Here is a 22,673-nt window from a genome sequence, read left to right as displayed (position 1 = left end):
TAAAAAGGCCAGTATGGATTCTAAATGATGTACTTGTAAAGGTGGTTGATTTTATATTTTCTGCTGACTTTATAATTATTGATTGCGAAGTGGACTCTGAAGTACCTATAATTTTGGGTAAGCCATTCCTAGCAACTGGGAAAGTGTTAGTTGACTTGGAGTTGAATGAGCTAAACTTTAGGCTCAACAGAAAAGAGGTTAGTTTTAAAGTGTGTAAATCAATAAAACAAAAAAAGAGATAGTTTTTTCTCGATCATTGATGTATTCTATAAAGATGAGGTACAAATGGTATCATTGATGTATCTTGATGAAGCTTGAGTAGTCAAGATAATTGAGTTGTATCGTGACATTAAATCAGGCAATGCATCGGAGGCAACCCATGATTTTATTTTTATTTTATCATGTTAAATAAAAATGTAAAAATAAGAGTTGATCCACGACCAAAACTATGGGGATTGGTGGGAGACAACCCATTCTTCTAATTATTTTTAGGTTTTTTAATTAAGTGTAGGTGCATAAAGTACTAAGGAGGTGATTGGTACCGAATTCGGTTTGTAACTGAGCCATATCAATAGTGGTAATTCAGGAGTAACGAGAATATTACAAGTAAGTTGGAGTGGTCAAATGTGTCAGGCTCGAGTCATGATTCGTGTTAGAGTTATTACCCAAATTATGTTAATCCGACCCAAAAAGTTTTGTGGTGCGACTTTATTTTGTGATTTTCAATGAGGTCTGTGGTGGTAGCATAGGGATCGGGCTGATAGGACCAATCTTGGAGCCCACCACTAACCTCGATGGGGGTGCGGGGGTAAAGCCCCAGTGGTATAGACCTTTTCCATCGACTAAATTAGGTGATAGAATGGGTGATGTCAAGCTTAATATTGAATTTACACTCTGCAGGGCCCAAATTTAACTAGGATATACATTTTGCGTCACGTAGCACATGGCCTAAGCCCACTGACTCACTCGTGCGTTAAGTTAGGAGGCTAACTTGAGCGTTAGGATGTGCGGCACACTCCTTAATTTAGGCGATAGCTTATGCGTCGCATACCTAAATACACCCCCTCACTATTTTAAGTTGGTGAATGCTTATGTAGCGCTAATTCAACTTGTGTTATGCCTTATACAACGCACACATATGGCTAGGCGATGGCTTATGTGGCGCTTAACATAAGGCATAATTTCACTGCCTAAGGTAGGTGATCACTTGTGCGGTGCATTGTCTAATTTAGTCGACAAGTTGTGTGGCGCATACTTAACCTTGTGCGATAACATATGTGATACCAACCATACCACATAGACTCACTATTTTACTTGTGCGATGCTCAATGCGACGCACACTTAAACATTTGCCATTCCTTGTGCGTCGCATATCCAACCCACTTCAACAAAACACTCAGCCTCAAACTGGGTCAACCCGATCTGAATTTCATTCTTTAAATAGACTCGACACCCTAAATTCCCAAATTCATCCTTATTTCACCCCTAAGCCATAAAAAATTCCTCTCTCGCCATTTTTTTTGTCCTTCAAGATTACTCTTTGCTTAACAATCTCAAGAATTTTTTTTTCCTCAATCTTCCATCTTCAAGGTAAGTTTTACTTTTGTAATCCTTAGTTATTTTAACCTTATATTATAGTTAATTGTTTTCTTGAGGATTATGAATTGAATTCTCGCCATGGTTATGTCAAAGAAGGGTTTTGAAAATCTTAGGAAGATAAACACGATTGTTGTAGTGGACAGCATTGTTGTAGTACTTTAAGCTTTTGCATGTGATTGAATTGTTCATGACTAACTTAGTTTATTTTTGTTGCCATTATTTCACAACTTACTTGATGGAACATGGTGTTGGTTAAATCGTGTGAAAATGATGGTCTTTTGTGTGTATTGATATGTTGAAACTCTAAGGCATAGCTTTGTTCAAAAATTATTTCATTGAAATAAAATTGGTGGAAATTAAGTGAGTGAATTGTATTGACTAATGTTGGTGCACCATGTCAGAGTAGATGTCAGCGAAGTCTGAGTACCAAACAAGAACACTTAATTTGAATATACTAACAAATTAAGTATGGGGTGGTAAATTCACCACCCTCATCTTAGTTGGAGTTAGTTCATTATGTGTGGCTGATGTGGATGATATGATGAATACTGGAAAAATGGCTCTAATGATGATCTCAATGCAGGGCATGACTCCTAATGTAAATGAAGAGTATTACTAGCCAAGTTCTTTATCTTGTTATTTGCACTAGGGACGGTGCTGAGCTTAAGTGTAGGGTGGCTGTTTACCTTGCTACTTGTTTTGTAAGAAAATAGTACCTTCTCCCTAGTATACTTCTGTGATAGGATCAATTATTTTATTTTTTTCTTGATATATGTTTGTTTGATTTAGTCATAATTAGGTGTTTTTCTTGATGATGGATGGATGATGACCGTCTTAAGAGAAAATTAGTCATTTACTTGCATGTAACAGTTCTTGTGAATCACATGACATTATAACATAAGTATGTGATTGACCATTACATTTGAAACACCTAGGCTCTAGTTGTCTCTTGTTGTGATTGTTGGTATTATTTGAATTCATTTAATTATTGGGTCGAAAATCAATAACGTTTCTAATTGAGTTGACCATGGGCCATGAGTGTGTAAGACTGTTGTATATTTCTTATTGCAACTGATGCTAGAACTTGCCTGGTATGTATGAAAAGTAAAATAAAGATTGTGAGTTTAGGAGATGATTTAGGCATTTCTTTGACTGCCATTGTTCATGCCTCTTTTGACCTACGTTTGAACATTATCTTAGCTAGCCCTGTTGAGCCTTTTGCTTGTTCTTTTGTTAGCCTCATATGTTGCCAAACCCATTCTTTAATAGACCGTCATTTGATCCAAAAGCTCCTAAGCGCTTTAATGTAAAATCAATTTGAGTTAGGAGTTTGACAAATAATAGAACAAAGGTGAAATTTATGCCCCAAAGTCTAGTTATTGGCATGTATAATTGATTTCGTTAAGAGTATTAAAAGTTGTTCAAAAAGTTCCATATTTTATCCCAGACTTGTTACAATGAACTTATTTTGGCCCTGGTACTTCTTGTACATTATGCACCTCAACTAAGGCAAATCGTTTAAGTTGAGGGTGTCTATCATAGGGGTGTGTAACGTGAAATTAGTCCAAAAAAAAATATTTGAAAGGGTTGCATACTCCCACAATAGTGTTATAATTGAGTTTAATGGGATGCAGTGAAAATAAAAGATATGGATATATGAAAGTGGTGTAAATTGGTTGTTAGAAATTGGTCTTAGTTGCATAATGTACTATATTAAAGTGCTTAGGGAAAATAGTCACTATTTATGGCCAAAATAGTTCCTACCCAACCTTTAGCCTACATTTCAACCCATAAAAGACCTATTTGATAAGTTGTTCATGGACAAACAAATCTTTAAGTGTGGGGTGGTGATCTTGGGTGTATTTATATGCCTAAGCACCATAACTTAATTATATTTTAGCTATGTTTGGAGAACAAAGTGCCTAGTTTCTTATGTTTTTACTCTGCTTCTATGTAATTGAGCCAACCGATGTGATTAGTATGATTTCAGGTATTAATGAGGTAGACGGAGACATAATGGGACTATGGAATGCGGATGGATATACACAAGAGAGAGTATCAGTTTGGACCAAATGTGGAGCCTAAAAACTATGTCAAAGATTAATTTATCATTTAGAGTTAGTCTAGGTACTTAGAAGGAAATTATGAGGGAAAAGTTATTAAAACTACTTGATGCTGAAAAGTCACATATAATTCATTATTCTGTATCATTTTGAATTGCAGAGTGGCGGCTAGCACCAAGGAAGAAATGCTACTTCATCTTCTCTGCTAAGATTGTGTTTATTTTTTTGGTATGATGAATATTTCTATTATGATTCCTGTCTTATTCATTAGTAGCTAAGTTTATTAGTTAGGGTTATGGAAGCCTTGTAACATACAATCTATTACTTTGGGTTTTTGAATTCATCATGTATTTATCTTCTTACATCATACTCTCTTTTCTTATCTTGAATTCTCATGGTTGCAAACATAGAGAATATGCCTTAAAAAGTGACAAAAAAATTAGATTTCCAACCCATATTTCATATGTTAATGCCTTAATAGGATTAACTACTTGGAGATTTTGTATTATTTTTGTAAACACTTTTGATTCGAGAGAACTAAAGTGAATTAGTCCATGATGGTTAAGAATCACTAGGATTATGTTATTAAATACAATACATTTCTCTGTAAGCACGATGCATGTATGAATTCGTAAAGCCTATAGTTACAAAGTATTGAAAACTACAAGGTTGATATAACCCTAGCTTTCTATTTCTCTGAAGTTGAATACTACTCCATAAATCTCATTTTGTTAATCTGAAACTATTAATTTGTGAACTGAATGAAATTTCCCCTTTTAGTTTTATGAAAATGAATGATTAAAAGTTAACTAATCTGCATATAACTTAATTAGGACAATATTCCCTGTGGGATTCGACCCCAACCGAGTTGGGTTATATATTTGACAACGACCGCTTATGCTCTTATAAGAGATTTGTAATTTGGGCTTATCAGTCATCCCCAGAATTAATTTTATGCTTTACCATCCCACCAGGAGCAGGAGGATTCACTCGATGTTGTGATTGGTATGCTTCGTGTCTTTTATCTTGATGTATATGTGTTGTTAGACCATGGGTCAAGTTTCTCTTAAGTGACCCCATTAGTTGCAAAAATTTTTGAGATAACTTCTGAAAAATCCCTAAGCTCTTCATGGTTTCTACTCCAGAAGGTGATTCAGTTGTTGGTAAATAAATCTATAAAAAAGTGTTCTATCACTGTCCTTCATAAGTTCTTGTTAGCAGACTTGATAGAGTTAGATATGGTTAATTTTGATGTTATTCTTGGTATGGATTGGCTTCATTCCTGTTATGCTTTTATAGATTATCGCACCTGTGTGGTAAAGTTTTAGATTTCTGATGAGCCAGTCTTTGATTGGTCAGGTAATTCGATGTCCCCCAAAATTAATTTCATATCTTATCTTAAAGCTAAAAAGTTTACTTCTAAATGATGTATCTATCATCTTGTTCGAGTCAAAGACATTAAGTCGAAGACTTCAATAATTCACTCAGTGAGTGTGGTAAATGAGATTTTGGATATTTTTCCAGAAGATTTCCCAGGGGTACCTCCCAATAGAGAGATAGAATTTAGTACTAACCTTCTTCTTGATACTCAGCCGATAGAGAGATAGAATTTAGTATTAACCTTCTTCTTGATACTCAGCCTATTTCATCCCTCAATACCATATGGCTCCCGCTGAGCTTAAGGAGTTGAAAGAGAAACTCAAAGATCTTTTAGATAAAGGTTTCATAAGGCCTAGTGTCTCTCCATGGGGTGGTTTCGTCCTATTCGTGTGAAAGAAAGATGGTTCTTTTCGTATGTGCATTAACTATCATTAATTGAATAAGGTTATAGTCAAGAACAAATACCCTCTTACTAAGATTGATGACTTATTTTACCAACTCCAAGGTGCGAGTTATTTCTTAAAAATAGACCCTATATCTGGCTATCATTAGCTTAAAGTAAGGGAATGTGATATTTCAAAGACAGCTTTCAGAACCTGTTATGGTTATTTTGAGTTTCTAGTCATGTCATTCGGGCTAACCAATGCTCCAGCAGCTTTCATGGACCTCATAAATCTAGTGTTTAAACAGTATCTAGACATATTTGTGATAGTATTCATAGATGATATCCTTATGTACTCCCGTAGTGAGGATGACCATATAGATCATCTTAGGATTGTCCTGCAAACTCTTAGAGATCATCAATTGTTCTCCAAATTTAACAAGTGTGAATTTTTGTTAAGGTTAGTAGCTTTTGTCAATCATATTATTTCCAATGATGGCATTAGAGTTGATCCCCAAAAGACAGAAGCCATAAGAAATTGGCTTAGACCTATCTCTACATCAGATATTAAGAGTTTTTTGGGTTTAGATTGTTATTACAGACATTTTGTTGAGGCTTTCTCATCTATTGCATCTCACATGACTAGATTGACCCAAAAGAACGTTAAATTCCATTTGGTCAGATTCCTATAAGAAAAGTTCTCAGGAGTTGAATACTCAACTCACTAAATTCCCAGTCCTAGCATTACAGATGGTACAGACAATTTTATGGTGTATTGTGATGCCTCTAGAATTAGTTTGGATTTTGTGTTGATGCATAGAGGTAAGGTCATATCCTATGCCTCTAGACAGCTTAAGCCTCATGAAAAGAATTACAAAACCCATGATCTTGAATTATTTGTTGTGGTGTTTGGATTGAAAATTTGGAGACACTATCTGTATGGTGTACATGTTGATGTGTTCATGGACTACAAAAGTTTGTAGTATGTGTTTACCTAGAGAGAGTTGAATCTTCGTCAAAGGAGATGGTTAGAATTGTTGAAGGATTATGACATGAGCATGTTGTATCATTCGGGCAAGGCCAAAGTAGTGGCAGACGCCCTTAGTATATTGACTATGGGTAGTGTTGCTCATATGGAGAATGATAAGAAAGAATTAGCTCGAGAAGTTCATCGTTTGGCTAGATTGGGCGTTAGGTTGGTTGATTTAGATGAAAGGAATGCAAGGGTTCAGAGTAGTTTCGAATCTTCCCTAGTTTTGGAAGTGAAAGAGAAGCAAGATATGGATCTTAGTTTGTTCAAACTAAAGGAGTCGGTTAAAGATCTAAAAGTAGAGGTTTTCTCCCAAGGGAAAGATGGCGTGTTGAGATATCAAAGTATATTATGTGTGCCATGTGTTAATGGTTTGAGACATCAGATTATGGCTGAAGCGCATGATACTTGTTATTCTATTCATCCTTGTGCTAGCAAGATGTACCACGACTTACGGGGAATCTATTGGTAGAGTGGTATGATGAGGGATATAGTGGCTTTCATAGCTAAGTGTGCAACTTGTCAATAGGTTAAGGTAGAGCACCAAAGACCTAATAATATGTTGCAAGAGTTTAGTATCCCCACTTTAAAGTGGGAAGAGATGAATATGGATTTTGTGATTGGTTTACCCCATTCGCATCGCCAGCATGATTCAATTTGGCTTATCGTAGATAGATTGACTAAGTCAGCGCATTTCTTTCCAGTTCATACATCCTATACAGTTGAGGATTATGCTAAGTTGTATATCCGAGAGTTATTCAGATTGCATAGAGTTCCCTTTTCTATCATCTTAGATAAAGGTTCTCAATTTACATCCCAGTTTTAGAGAGGTTTTTAGAAGGGTCTTGGTACCCAAGTTCATCTTAGTTCAGCTTTCCACCCTTTGACAGATGGTCCTACAGAGAGGACCATTCAGACTAGAGGATATGTTGAGAGCATGTTCTTTTAATTTCAAAGGTAGTTGGGATAAGAATATGTTGTTGATTGAGTTCGCTTATAATAACAGTTACCATTCTAGTATACAGATGGCCCCGTTTAAGGCTCTTTATGGGGGAAGACGTAGATCACCCATAAGTTGGTTTGAAGTAGGTGAGCTATTTTTCTGGTTTAACACAATCTTTGAAGCTTTGGAGAAAGTTAAATTGATTAGAAAAAGATTAAAAATCACTTAGAGTCATCAGAAATCCTTTGAAAATATGAGAAGAAGGGACCTCGAATTTGAGGTTCGTGATTTAGTTTATCTGAAGATTTCACCCATGAAAGGGGTGAAGAGATTTTTCAAGAAAGGGAAACTTAGTCCCCAGTATATTGGCACTTATAGAATTATGAGTCGTGTTGGGAAACAAGCTTATGATCTTGATTTCCCGGCAGACTTTTCAATCGTTCATCCTGTATTCCATGTCTCTATGCTTAAGAAGTGCATCGGTTAATTTACCATTGTAGTTTCATTAGAAAGCTCAGATTATTCAAAATGGCCTTTCTTATGAAGAGATTCCAGTTAAGATTTTGGATCATCAGATCCGTAGACTGAGGAACAAAGAAGTTCCTTTGGTCAAAGTTCTTTGGCTGATTCAGTCTGTTGAGTGTGCCACTTGGAAAGCAGAAGTAGACATACGAGCCAAGTACCCTCACCTCTTCTCCATAAATTCAGATTTATCTGAAGGTAAGACTCTTCCTTGATATAGTTCTTTTCAATTCAAATATTCAGCTCAATAGTTGTCCTCATGTAATATCATGCACTCACAAAATTACTTAGAAGCTTAGAATGATTTAGATTCAGTTGCTCATTTTAATATCTTATAGTCTCAAATTTCCTCAGTATTCTTAGTATAACTAGAAACATTCGAGGACGAATGTTTCCAAGGGCGAGATAAAATAACACCTCATACCTTCTAAGCTTAAATTCATCCCTAAAATATTAAGGGATAGGTTCGGAAATGAATACTATTTATTTTGAGTGAAATTCTTTATATTTATACCTCCCATTGTGTGGAAAATTGAATAATCTTTCCAACGATATAAGATTCACTTAAATTCGATAACCGAGTAAGAAGTTATAGACATTTTAAGTTTCAATCGTAAAATACCATGATTTGGGCCCTTAGTGTGTCGCAGAGAAGCGTAAAATGATGATTGTCAAATTCAAGTGGACCTCAGCAATATTGGCACATCGCGGAGAGGGCCAATTTCCTGTTTGACGATTTTTAGTGAGACCTCGCGATACTGCCGTGTCGTGCCAGTGATCAAAATGACAAACTAAAGGGCTCCGCAATCATGGTATGTTGTGGAGAAAGTCCATTTTCCACTCTTCCATTTTCCAGTGAGCCATCGCGATAGTGACGCATCACGATGTCCACCCAATTCGAAAAAAGAGTTCGTTTTTCTTGTTCCATCTAAAAGATAAAAGGGGGTACTTAGGTTATTCTCCTAGCCACTAATCGGTCTTAAATAATGAATTAAATGCTTCCAAAGAACTTTACATCCACTTTTTATCAAATCTCTCTCAAGCAAAACCCTAGATCATCAAACTTTCTTCCCAAGAAATCCAAATTCCTCCATTAATTCTCCAAAGAAATTAAAGATTGAGGATCCCCAACACAAGAAATCCAAGAATTCATCTTCAAAGCATTTATAGGAATCCAAGATTCAAGGTTTTCATCAAAGATCACCAATTAAGGTATGTGGGATTTTTCAACAAGGATAATTCTTTCATATTTGTGCCCAAAATTTATTTTTAATTCAAATTTACTGAATTTTGTATGATTTTCCATGAAATTCAAGTTAGGGTTTACACCCATCATTTTTATTTTTATGTTTATGATTTACGATCTTCAGATTTCAGATTTATTCAAGACTTTTTGAGTCATTTATATTTAGCATGCATGATTTAATAACTTGTGATGATATTGCTCACTTACTGCATTCACCCCCATATACTCAGTACTTTATCAAAGTACTAATCCACATATATGTCAATGTGCTACATTGTCTCATAATGTAGGTTCAGGTGCTCAGCCTCAGCAGTACGAGTGATTTCCGAGCATCTCATCTATATCTCTGCAATTGGTGAGTCCTCATAGTTCAGAGACTTAGCTATTCATGTTTTCAATTTATTAATAGATGTTTCCGTAATCATTTTAGAAAGTTTGAGTCAGCTGGGGGCCTATCCCAGTGACTCTCTAATTCAGTTAGTAGAGGCTTGTCGGACTACTAGATGCAGTTTTAGACATTTGATTCAGTATTAAGAATCCTTCAATATTTCTTTACCAAAACTATTAGTATGTTTCAGGTAAGATTTCTGTATATATTATCATTTTACATTCATATCTCCAATTTTGAGATCCAGACTTAGTAGAAGGCAGCCATGGTTAGCTCGAGACTACTTGTAGTTTGGATCACCGTATGGCTTCCTGGGGGCTCAGATTTTAGGGCATTACACATATCCATAGTGAGTTTTATGGAATGATCAAGGAGGTTTAAAGAGAGGAGTAATATTGGTAAGTAAACTTAGTAAGTTTTAGACAAAATAATTGTGTTGGTTCATAATATACCATTGAGGATGTGGAGAAATCTCAAGACGAAGAAAATAATGAATAGTAAACAAGTCTTTAATCTTAAACTGAGCATTCCAAAATTTCTTTAGGGATATAAGTTCATCACCAATTATAAGTATATCATCAACATACACAACAAGAACAATAAGAGAGGCACTTGACTATTTGGTAAAGAATGAATAATCATTCATGCTTAAAGAGAAACCTTTGGAGATCAAAGCCTAAAAAGTTTGGAAAACCAATATCTAGAGGATTGAATAAGCCCATAAAGAGACTTTTGCAGTCTCCAAACTAATGAAATAGAAATAGAAGTAGAAGTAGATATATCAAGACCAGGAGGAATTTTCACACACACCTCTTGTTAGAGGTAACCATGATAGAAGGAAGCTTTTCAATCAAACTAAAATATAGTAATGCCTATTTCGATGGCAAAAGTGAGCAAACAAGTAGCCCGTAGTAAGCTTGATGATAGGTGAAAAAGTATCAGTAATATTAATGTCATCGCTCTATGTATCACCAACAGTGATGAACCTATCTTTATATATTTCAATAGATCTATAAACATTTTATTTGATTATGTAAACCCATTTGTAAGGTATAACTTTCTTATTAGGAGAAAGAGGGACAATGTCCCAAGTATGGTTAGACTCAAGAGCCTTAAACTTCTTAATCATACTTTCTTGCCAAGCAAGATAAGGTGATATTCATTGATAAAACTGAGGTTATTGTAAATGGATAACATTAGAAGATATCTTGGATGGAGTAGAAACAAATGACAAATATACTGGTTGAGATAAGTCGGTATATAGCAGGATCTAGTGGACCTTTTGGGGGAAGAAAGGGGAGAAAGAAAAGAATAGACTGTAAAATAGGAAATATAAATAGTGTTAGTAGAAGATGAAGGGATATGGGAAGGTGCAGGGGGAATATCTCTATAAAAGAAAGAAGTATCAAGAGAAATTAAGGAATTTGAGTGAGTTGAGTGGTAGGTGAATATGTGCTCATAAAAGGCGACATCTCTGGAGTAGAATATAGAATGACTAGAAAGATTAAGTAATTTATAACCTTACTTTCCACAAGGGTAATCTAGGAAGATATAAGGAGTTGATCTAGGATGAAACTTATACCTTCATATCTTAGGAGTAGCAGCTAAATACAAATAACTAAATAATTTAAGGTGAGTTAACTAGGAGGATGCATCTGCAATCTCTCAAAAGGATAAGAATTATTCAGTAGTGGGGAAGGCAACCATTTGATGATATATGTGGCAGTAAGAACATAATCACCTTAGTATTTCAATGGTAGATAAGACTAAAATAAGAGGGTTCTAGAAACTTGTAAAATATGTTTTGTATTTTCTCCCTACAATCCCATTCTGTTATGGGGTATATGGAATAGTGGTTTGGTGTAAAATGCCCTGGGTAAAGAAAAGCATAGAAACCTCAGCATAGGAACTAAGTTCAAAAGCATACTCTGATCTAATTATTTGTACTTTTGAGTAAAAATGAACAGGCACCATAGAGACAAAACCCTTGAGAATAGTAAAAGCATTACTTTTACAAGAAATGAGATGAATCCTAATGACTCTAGTGTAGTCATCTAGTAGAGTAAAGAAATAATTTTTAGTGTTATAGGGTCCCAAAATGTCAATATGCATTAATTAAGAGTGGACATAAGAATTAATGGAATAGAGTAAGTAGATATGGTTTAGGAAGAGTGGACCAGGTTTTGTAGAAGATGTTTATAGGGAGTCATATGACTTGTTTCACATGAATCTGAAATTCAAGGGTTTACACCTATATGTGAATATGCACAGATATTTGAATCTAGAGGACTTACATCATAAGAAGTGAACAAACCTACAAAATTTATAATACCGAAATCTCCTTCAATGTATACAAATACTAACACATCAGAGAAATCAGACCCTAAGTTATACCCTGGAGAAATCTTTTCCTAATGAAATATGTTCGAATATGATCATATTACTTTGGACTGAATCCATGAGATAAAGAAGTTGACTTGAAAACATATAGAGAGGAAATGGAGGTTGCATTTTTAACTTCAGGTGGAGTATAGGTAGAGGGAATTGCAGTAGTTTGAGCATAAGAGACTGGAGTCCTGAACTTTTTAAACTTATTCAAGAGGATAACCAAACTATTTATGGAAATTTTCTACATTGGTATTAATTTTCTTATAGTATTTGAAAAATAATCAAGTTGAAGAACTAGAAGTTTCTGTAGAAAAGCCACCACCTAGCCTTCTTTCGAATAAAAATTGCCTTTCTGAATGAAAGGTCTATTAGAGTGAAAATTCCCTTTTGGAAGGAAAGGTTTAGATGAAGAGTGAGATAGATTACTTTAAGTTGAATGACTAGGAATTATAAAAGAAGAAGCATCAGAGAAGTTACTGCTAAAAGGTGGGGTCTCTCTTTGACTCTCATCTTGTTGCAAAAGAGTATATGTTAAACTAATTGATGGGAGAGGAATCATCATAAAGATATTACTTTTGATAGTGGAATAAGACTCATTCAACCCATTCAAAAATTGAAATTGTTTTTGGTCTTCTATGAACTTTCCCAAAGCTCCACAAGTACAATTGGGACCGATATATGTATTATTCAATTCATCCCATGGTTTGTAATTCTAATAAGTAGGTAGCTATGTCAAATGACCCTTAAGTGAGAAAAGAAATTCCATTAGCAGTTGAATGTATTTAGATCCACTTGAGCTATCAAATCAGTTATTAATGTTTTCACACACTTCATTAGCAGTTTTAAGACAAATTTCTAATAGTCATTTCCCTAGATACAAAATTTGTGATCTATGCCTTGATCATTTTATTACATCTTTCCAAGTAAAAAAAATACAGAAGAATCAAAAGTGGGTCTAGGAACCCTAGCATCAATTACACCTAACTTATTTTCAGTGGACAAAGAGGCAAACATACTACTCATCCAAGTCACAAAGCCACTACCATTGAAGGTAATAACTACAAGTTGACTAACTATATTATCTGATGGGTGAATATACAAAAGATGAGAAACATCAATGATAAAAAGGAAAAACCCTAAGATTAAGAAGTTGTACTACTTTAACTATTTGATATGAAGCCATGTCAAATACATCATGATGAAACCACTAACTAGCAAGTAACTAAGTAGCAAAACATAGATAACAATGATGATAGAGGAATGTAATACAATACCAGTCATGTTCAACCATCAAAAGAGTAAGGGCTTTAAGCAAAAAATCAATAAGACACCATGGAAATGAACACCAATAATGATTCAAAGTGTGAAAATGAGAAAAATTATGTACCACAAAACTAAAGTGTGCAAAATTAATGGGATTTACTCATGTAATCCATTCTCTTATCATCATATCAAAGATCTGTTGAAATTGTGAAATAATGAGAGATTAGTGATGAAGGTAGGACTAAAAGAGAGCTCACAAAGAGCTGATCCAAGGCTGTTATTCCATTTAAAGGTTAAATCAACAAGAAACCATGAAGAAATTGATTAAGTAAACCCTAGGAATGTAAAAGGGAAAGTTAGACAAAGAAAAAGAGAATGAATTGATTCTTCTAGAACGAATAGAATGCTCATTCAAATTATTAAAAAACATATGATCCTATTCATATACATTGCAACAATACATTAACTTAAATTTTTTCTATTATACAGGCCCAAATAGCAGTATCAAGTGGATTGCAACTCTTCAATGTGTTGGTCTTTGTCATCTGTAACTTGGATCGTCATAATAAATAAGTAAGGAGAGACCCTCACAGAATTAAGATGTTATTTCTTCTTGTCAGGGCATTCATTTAATTGTTTTTGATACTTGAAAGCTCTTTTATTAATTCCCAAGTGGGAGCCATCGAGGTATAATTTTTCTAAGCTAGAAATCTTTAAAATGAAGCAGGGGAGTAGGGAGATACTCAAAAAGTATGTTTCCATATTCTCAAAGGGAAAGAATAATACTTTAGGTTGTATCTAATGAATGAAAAGTTAAGACCTATTATCAAATGCTTAATTATTTATGGCCAATTGCCAACAATAACGGCTTTAAAGATATATAAAACTGGGAGCTTTAAAGAAAGGCACTTGACTATTTGGTATAGAGTGAATAGTGATGCTTTATTAAATAGAAACCCTAGGAGATCAAGGTCTTAGACAGTTTGGAAAACCAATGTCTGGAGGCTTTTCTAAAACTATAAAGAGACTTTCTCAATCTGTAAACTAATGGAGAAGAAGTATAAGTAGAAGTAGATATATAAAGACTAGGATGAATCTTAATATACACCTCTTCATCAAGGTCACCATGAAGGAAAGCATTGTTTACATCCAACTAAAACACTATCCAGCCTGTCCAAGGTGTCATAAAACACTCTCAATAACTTGTTGAGGGTATAAGCCTAAAAGACTTTGCGTATGAAAGTGTATACATAGACACCATTATTTTTGTTACTATAGTTTGTAAAGGGCTTATAAAAGATGTGTTATTCTATTACTAGCTCTACACAGCCATACCAGCACCTTCTAGCTTTTGTTGGTTACTTTAGATAATAAGACTTTTGATTTTGAGTGATATCTAAAGTAAAAATGATATATCGGTCCATGGCCATGAAGACAATTATGTGATGCTATTTTTCCCTATAGAACTAAAAGGGGTTATTTATACATTTTTTATGGTAAGAGTAAGCAAACACTTAACCTGTAGTGATCTTGATGATAGGATTCAAACTATCAGTAAAATCAATCCCTCACTCTATGTATCACATCCAATGACCTACATAAATTATATATCTCTCAGTAGAGCCATCAGCTTTTTGTTTGATTTTGTATACCTATTTACAAGGTATGACTTTCTTGTGTGGAGGAAGAGGAACAATATCCAAACGATAGTTAGCTTCCAAAACCTAAAACTTCTTAAGCATCGCATCTTTCCAAGCAAGATGAGGTATTGTCTACTGATAAAACTCAGGCTATTGTACAAGGATAACATTAAAAGATACCTGGGATAGAGTAGAATAAATAAACATATACTGGTTGAGATAATTAGGTGGATGGAAGGATCTGGGGAATCTTCTTGGAGGATGAGGGGAAGGGGGAGAGGGAAGAGAAGGTACAATAGAAAAAGAAATAGAAATAGTGTTAGTAAAAGAGAAAAGGATATAAGGAGGTAAAAGATTAATATCTACATAAGGGAAAAAAGTATTAGGAGAAAATATGAAATGGGAGTGAGCTGGGTGATAGGGGAATATGTGATCATAAAAGATGACATTTTTGGAGTAGAATATAGAATAAATGGAAAGATTGAGTAACTTATAACACTAAGTGTCACAAGGGTAACCTCGTAAGAAAGAAGGAGTTGATCTAGGCTGAAACTTATCCCTTCATATGTTAGAAGTAATAGCAAAACACAAACAACTAAGAGATATAAAGTAAGTATAGTTAGGAGGATGCATGTTCAATCTCGTGAAGAGAGAAAAATCATTCAATAGTGGGGAAGGCATCCTATTGATGATGTATGCGAGTGTAAGCACAAAATCACCTTAGTGTTTCAATGGTAGATGATACTAAAATAATATGGTTCTAGATAATTCTAAAATATATTTTGTATTCTCTCTAAAACCCTATTCTATTGTGGGGTATTAGGAACATTGATTTTGTGTAAAATGTCCTGGTAGAGAAAAAGAAAGAAACCTCAGCACTAGAACCTATATTAAAAGTATTGTCTAATCTAAATATTTGTACTTTGGAGTGAAAATGAACATACTCCATAGAGACATAAGCTTGAGAATAGTAAAATCATTGGTCGTGCAGAAAATGAGATGAGTCCAACTGACTCTAGTATAGTCATCTACTAAAGTCAAGAAATATCTAAAACTTGAATAAGTCGTAGTATTATAGGGTCCCGAAACTTCAATATGGACTAATTGAAAGTGGATAGTAGAATGAATGAAACTATCAAAAAATGGTAACCCTCGTTGTGTAGCTAAAGGGAAAACTGGACAAATAAAAGATTGGTTAGAAGAACGAATAGGGGAAATAAAAGAAATAGGATTTATTTTACTAAAAGGCATATGGCCTAATCTTTGATGCCATTATATATCAATTTTACTTACAGCGGATTCATTACAATTAGGCATATAATTTAATGGATTGGCAGTAGAATGAAAAATAACACATTTATTAGGGTGAGAACTAGGATTATTACAAGTAGTAAAAGTCATTAGAAAAAGGTAAAAATAGAGTTAGAATAAAAATGAAAGCTACCGATGGTGCTAGAGTTATAGATATTATTGACGGGCTGCATGTAGTTGGGAATATATCAGCATCAAGTTGAAAGTAGTACAACTTGTCAAAAGCCATACAAATTAACAGTGGCCTCCTTTGAGATTGGCCTTATAAATAATAGTGATGTTTTCATTAAGGTAGGAAATAAAATCCGACTAGAAAATGAGTTGGTGTGGAAATAAGGTTAAATTTAAAGAAGGAACAAGCAATACATTAAGTAAAGTAATGCCATCCCTGAGATGTAATGATCCAGTAGATCAATCTTTACTATATATCTCTTGGGAAGTTGACTAGTGAGGCTTAGGTAGAGGAGACCAGGTTATGTAAAAGATGGTTATGGGAAGTTATATTATTTACTGCAACTGAATCTAAAATCCAAGGGTTTACACCTAGATGTGAAGATGCACACATATTTAAACCTATAGGATTTACAACATAAGCACTAAACAAACCTACAATGTTTGTAAAACCAGAATCTCTAACAAAGTGTGCAAATCCTATCTTATCTAAGTAACAACCCAAAGTTATACCCAGGAGAAAGCCTTTCCTTATGAAATATGGTTTGAGGATGATCCAATTGCTCTGGACTAAATCCATAAGATGAAGCAACAGAGTTGAGACCACATGGAGAGGAAGGGGAGGTTGTAGTTGTAACCTCAGGTGGAGTATATGGAGAATTGGTATAGAGAATTGTAGTAGTTTAAACACGAGAGGTTGATTTCCTGGACTTGTTGAACTTATAGTCAAGAGGATAACCAAAATATTTTTAGAGCTTATCCATATTTTGATTAGTTTTCTACTATATTTTGAAAAAAAAATCTATTTGAAGAATTAGAAGGTCCTACAGAAAAGCCCCCACCTAGACTTTTTTTTCAAATCAAAATTGACCTTTTGAGTGAAATGCCTCTGAGATTCAAAATTCCCTATTGGAGGGAAAGATCTATATGAAGAATGAGATAGATAACTTTGAGTATAACGAATAGGAATTATAAAAGCAGCAGTATTACTAGAGAAGTTACTAATAATACATGGGTTGTAATACCCCGTATTCTCGTGCTAGAATTCTAACCGTCATTACTTTGCATCTAAGCTCTAAACCAAGTTATTCTCATATGAATACAAGTTTCATGATCATTATCCTAGTCTATGGAGTAGTTTATAGGTGAAAAATATTCATAGCAATGACCTAGAATAAAGTTGAGCTAAGATCAATTGATTCATCCAAAGTTTGAAATTCGATTCTACAAGGGTCAACTTCAAATGTGTATAACTCTTAATATATATGTAATTTTTCATCCCAAGACCTATCAAATTTTAGATAATTGAATTATCTCTCCAACGATACTAATTTTGCCTTAATGCAATACCTAAGTGAAAAGTTATGCCCATTTCCATGAGAGGAAGTAAGGGTTTGTGATTGGGAGTTAAGGCACACTTACAGGTCTTCCATAAGGTGTACGATGCGCACCTTAAGGTCTGCCATGGGTAGTGCGCCACATACCTCACTTCTAAGTGCCAAAAATTACCCTTATATATGTCTATAACACGGGATTTAACTCCAATTACCCAAAATCCTTTCACTTTCATCAAAAATTGGTCAAGAACACTCTTAAGGGTTTCAACATAAAGATCAAGATATCTCAAGATTTAACCGTAGTTGTTCAATAATTCTTTAAGATTTGAATTCCCCATTCCGAGGGCTACAAGAAGCACCTATTCTTTTCACAAAGAGAGTCCCAATGTTAATTGTTCATCCAAAGCTTTAACTTCAAGGTATGTGTGGCTTTTCAACAAGAACACTCTTTCGTTCTTGTGCCTAAAACTTATTTTAGATTATAAAATAATGAAATTTTTATTATTTTCCATGAAATTCAAGTTGAAGTTTTTACCCATGGTTGTTAATTACAAGCTTATAAGGTTTCCAATGATTTAGAAGTTGAATTATCTGACTAATTTCATATATTTATGCAAGTAGTGTGATTTTCCAGATTTTTTCAAGTGAGTTTAAGCATTATATTGTGATTCTTGATTTCTATATTTTGACATTGTTGAAATATTTTCAAGAAGTATATTGAGTATGATGTTTTGCTGTGATATTACATGAGTATGTTTATATTTTCATGCTTATTGCTGAAATTTTCAGATTTTGAGTTGATTCATCAATATTTACATTATCAAGCATTAATCTTTTGGTGTTTTAATACAAGTTTGATATATGAGTCTTTGAACCCTATTTGAAATTGATATTTTGAGAAATTATGTGTCATAAGTATCTTGAGAATTGAATGATTTGACATGATGTAGAAAGATTTGACCTTTTTGGTCATGAAAGAGTTGATTTTGAAACCAAGTGAGAAAAAAAATCCATACATTTGATTAATTTATGATAATAAGGGTAGCATATTGGCTCCCGATGCAAATTGTTGGATTGTTTATTTTGGATTTTCTTTAAAGTTGTGAGCCTGAGGCTGATTAAAATTTTTAAGCTAACTCCGAGAGTAGTATTTAGCACCGAGCGGGAAGTGTGATACTTCCCTAGAACTATGTTCCCCCGTAGAATGTGAGCCTGAGGCTGATATAATGATCACTAGTGAATCAAATGACTAAGGTCCTACTCTGATGACAAGGATAAGATAGCTCTCTACAATGTGAGTTAGATGTTGGACTCCATGTAGCTCACATGGTTTATGTCAGTTATGAGAAACTCCGATAGTGTCTCTCTACTTTATCTAAGAGAAGTGTATATGGTTTGAAAACTACGATTTCTGAGAAAGTTACTTGTTTCCAAAAGATTGAAATGTATATTCTAAAGAGAGTTGTTTTAAGAGTTGATTACTTTACGAGTATGAAACCGATAGAAAACTGAATTAAGAACTTATTGTAATGACTCACTTGTCTTACTTTATATCAGCATGCATAATTTTATTATTTATGATGATATTAAGATATTATTTTACATATACATTGCACCCCCATATGCTCAGTACATTTCCATGGTACTGACCCATACATACCCTGCGTATTGGGCTATATTTTCTTGTAATTTAGGTATAAGGTATAGTGTATATCTTCAGATCCAGTCAGTTCATGGTATCCTATCAGCAGGTGATGAGTCCTTCTGATTCATGGGCTTGAGTTAGTTATACAGTTCGATAAATGTTGTATTTTCTTTATTCATCCATATTGAGTTAGGATAGTCGGGAGCCATGACCTGGCTACCTATAGTTAGTACTAGTAGAGGCTTCATAGACAGTCAGTAGAAGTTGATGTATTTCATTTCAGTTTTGGTTGTAAAAGCAGAGTTGTAATCTTGTAAATTCAATTTCATATCTATCATATTCAAAAAAGAGTTATTTTCTGCAAATTTGTATAGATTTATACTTTTAATTCAGTTTCTTATGAGTTATGCCAATAGAAGGATTAGCTCTAAGCACCGTGTGACGTCTTAGGACCCAATTTTGGGGCGTTACAAACTTGGTATCAGATCACAGAGTTCAAATGTCCTACGGTGTCTATGAAGTCGTGTCTAGTAGAGTCTTGCGGAACGGTACGGAAATATTTGTACTTTTCTTCGAAAGGCTACAGGGCAATTAGGAAATGTCTCCATTCTTTTAAGCTTAGATCATGCTATAGGAAGGTTCTCTAAGAAAATTTATACAGATTCTCATCTCACTTGATTCAGGCCATCTTTGCCTTAGTTTTAAGGTATCAGAAACAGTGAAGCTTAAATCTTTATGGATAGTTATGTTCTTGTAAGAGAGCTCAAAAAATATCCCATCAGTGCTTTTGAGTTTCGAAGATTGAACTGCTTTATTCATGTTCATAAAAGTCGTGCACTAAGCCCAAGTCAGATGTGCTTCTAGATTACTCCTCAAAAACCATAATGTAAATCTATACTTCCTTAGCTATGTATTATTCTTTAGACAACATGATCAACAAGTTCTAGTTCCTCTCCTAATAATGCTCTTATATTTGCAAGCGAAAGCTTCAGAAGTTACAAAGCGGCCTGAGAGGAGCCTTCTAGTGTGTTATAAGTCTCTCAAATTTAAAGTTATGCCCTCGTTCTTACAAGTTATTCAATTAATACAGAGTAAGGTGTATTCTTAGATCATTGAACGTTGTGTGTCAAGTTTTTATCTCTTGTATTACGTAATTTCATTATCATTGTGGTTGTGAAAAATCAAAGTCTAGTGAAGCCGTGTGGGGCCTATTTTTATTCACTAGCGTAGTTACTTTGTTATTCATCTAATTTTCTTGTTAAAAATACAAAACCAAAGTCTAGTAAAGACATGTGAGGCCTATTTCGATTCACTAGTAACTTGTTATTTATCTTGTTGTTCTTGTGTTGGTTGAAAGTTTGGGTTTAGAGGTGTAGTGACAAGAAAGGTGGTAAGGGTAATTTATTGAGTGTATGTATAGCCAAATCTTCTTTTTTGCATATGATCGAGTTAGTAATGAAGTTATATATCCTTGTTTGTTAGTTTAGTGAAAGTTAGAGAAGGAGATTTTAGATAAGGTGTATTGTTGTTTCCTTGAGGAAAGAAAAGAGTTATTGATGGAATTTTTTTTGCCAGGAAAGTATAGGTTTTGATGGAAGTTCTTAGTGGTTGAGTATTGTTAATTTAGGCTTCCCTGATATTGCAAGAGGAAGTTTAGTTAAAATTTATAGAGCTATGAAAGTAATTTAGGCATGAAGATGGGTAAATAGTAATGATGTGAAGAAGGAGGATATGTTAATGGATTATTAATAAGATAGGCCATATGATTATGATCGATTGTCATTGTGTACTAGTTTTTCTTAATGTTGCCTTTTATAGTTTTGAAGTGAGAATGGTGTGTGAAATTGGGTTGTAAATCTTATTTAACTCTAGACATTACGTTTGAACAGTTGATGGTTCGGTTGTTGATGCTAGTTATATGGAGGTAATCTAGTAGGCCTAAACAATGTATGCAAGAGTGTAAGATCATGTATTCGTAATTAAGTATAATGTAGCGGTGTACCCAAGGTGCTATAGGGATACATTATTTTTTTCAAGAATTATTACATATTGTGTGGTTAGTAGTAACATTGAATTTCTAGGTGGACAAAGGCTAGTTAGATAATTTATGATGTTCTTGATAGCTAGGTTAAGGAGTTATGATTGAAGATGTTGATCCTTTCAAGTATGATTTTATTCTCATGATTTAGGGAAAATATAAGTATAGAAAAGTGATCTTGGTAAGCTATGATTATTTTATTAGAGATGTAGGTATGGTTGCAAATGAGAGTGTAAGTTTTTGATGATGATTATTGAAGCTAGAAAGTTAAGGATGGCATATGGATGGGTTGTTCAAGAATGAAGTCGGTAAATTTGAAATTAGTTTATTCTTGTGAGTTTAGCAGTTATGTATAGATATTAGATTGATGAAATTATGTCTTAATCTTGAGGATGTGGAGTATACCATCACGCTTAGAATACCAGCTTTGACCTAAGGGGGAGATGGTTAATGAAGAACCAAACCAAGTTTTGAGAATTCGATTATGGTACATATCAATAATGAGTTATTATGAGATAGTGATCCCTTCTTACTCTATAGTATTCCTTAGATTTTAGTCATTACAATACCAAATCCATCACTTGTGTGATAAATCCATGCCACAGGCTTATGTTTATACCCATCATGTATGCTTAAACCCATTCTCAGCTTCTAGCAAGCATGTAACAGCTTCACTCTGTGATTCGAGTTATCTCTCATGAATCTATGAACTCCAGTCTTATGTTGAATAGATCATGATAAGTATGAACTCATATTTCTGAATATGACAAGTTTTTAAACTCATGATACTAGTGAAGTTCGCATTATATCACACATGTCCTCATCTTAGATTTCTTTAATGAATCCATGCCTTTAATATTTTATTCCTCAGGCCTAAGATAAGTGTTAATGTTATGTATTGTAGTTTCCGTGATTCAGGTTCTTATGTGTTAGCTCTTCGGTGACCTCTTCCTGTGTTAAGATAGTGGCGATGATAGTGGATAAGAAATGGTTTAGATGTGAGAGAGTTGATGACCATCATTAAGAAATATTATTTATGCTTTTCTATCTAAGGCTAAAGTGTAAAGTAAAATTGAGGCCAAGTCTTTGATACATGTCATGGTTAGTTAGAAATTGTGTATGTTTTTAAGAATAGTGCGAGAAAATTGTCGTTGATAAAGGTTTCGAAAATATGCAAAGTATTCCTTTATGGGTATTTGCCTTAAAGTTATATGCGATTTTTAATGATAGGCTTGAATGTCAAGTTGGTTGTAACATGATGAATGCAATATGCGCTAGTGAATCCATATCAAAAGTGTTGAATTAGTCATTGAAGTGGTAAGACATG

Source organism: Capsicum annuum, chromosome 8, assembly GCF_002878395.1.
Source record: "Capsicum annuum cultivar UCD-10X-F1 chromosome 8, UCD10Xv1.1, whole genome shotgun sequence".
In the NCBI taxonomy this organism is placed as follows: domain Eukaryota; kingdom Viridiplantae; phylum Streptophyta; class Magnoliopsida; order Solanales; family Solanaceae; genus Capsicum; species Capsicum annuum.
This window is presented reverse-complemented; position numbering follows the sequence as displayed.